Here is a 1134-nt window from a genome sequence, read left to right as displayed (position 1 = left end):
TCCTCTTTTGAATTTTTACTTCCAACTTTAGACTTCTGTCTTGAAGGTAGCATCGTGTTTGGGTGTGTTAGGTCTTCCCAGAAATGGACACCAAGATGGGGTTATAGGCTGGCCAAAGTCATTCATGCCTATACTCCCAGCAATTTGGGAGGCTGAAACAGGTGGATCACGTGAGCCAGGAGTTTGAGACCAGCCTGGGAAACACAGTGAGTCATCTTTTTATAGCTGGAATTAAAGGTACATGCCACCATCCCCATCTAACTTTGTATTTTTAGTAGAGACTGGGTTTCACCATGTTGGCCAGGCTGGTCTTGAACAGCTGACATCAAGTGATCTGCCTGCCTCAGCCTGAGCCACCAGGCCTGGCTATATATATTTGGGTAGAAATTTATCTCTAGGATTTGGTAAGAGAGGTTCCTTTTAGAAGAGCAGTGGGAGAAAGGGAAGATACCTGACTTTCCATTACAGTCATTCCTCGTACCTACGGGGGATTTGTCCAGGACCCCGCCTCCCCTGAGTAGCAACATCCTCAGATGCGGAAGTCCCTTATGTAAAATAGCACAGTACACTTTATTTTATTTTTTGAGATAGAGTCTTGCTCTGTCACCCAGGCTGGAGTGCAGTGGTGTGATCTTGGCTTACTGCAACCTCCACCTCCCAAGTTAAGGCAATTCTCCTGCCTCGGCCTCCTGAGTAGCTGGGATTACAGGTGTGTGCCACCATGCCAAGCTAATTTTTGTATTGTTAGTAGACGTGGGGTTTTGCCATGTTGCTGAGGCTCATTGCAAACTCCTGAGCTTAAGCAATCTGCCCACCTTGGGCTTCCAAAGTGCTGAGATTTTAGGTGTGAACCACTGTGCCCGGCCAGCTGTGAATCTTGACATGCTGAATTGCATAAAGTCTAAACAGAACCACTAGAAATTTCTGTAGAATTGATCTCTTCTGACATGCAACAAGTGGAATATCAGGGAAATGCAATTTGGCCAATCTAAAGGCTCCTTCCATATTATTAATCTAATATAACACTTTAGAAACATACTTTAGGCCAGGTGAGGTGGCTCACGCCTGTAATCCCAGCACTTTGGGAGGCCAAGGTGGGCGGATCATGAGGTCAAGAGATTGAGACTATCCTGG

This window comes from Cebus imitator, unplaced genomic scaffold (genome assembly GCF_001604975.1).
Source record: "Cebus imitator isolate Cc_AM_T3 unplaced genomic scaffold, Cebus_imitator-1.0 Scaffold427, whole genome shotgun sequence".
Classification (NCBI taxonomy): Eukaryota; Metazoa; Chordata; class Mammalia; order Primates; family Cebidae; genus Cebus; species Cebus imitator.
The sequence above is the reverse complement of the archived record's forward strand: the minus strand, read 5'-3'. Positions refer to the sequence as shown.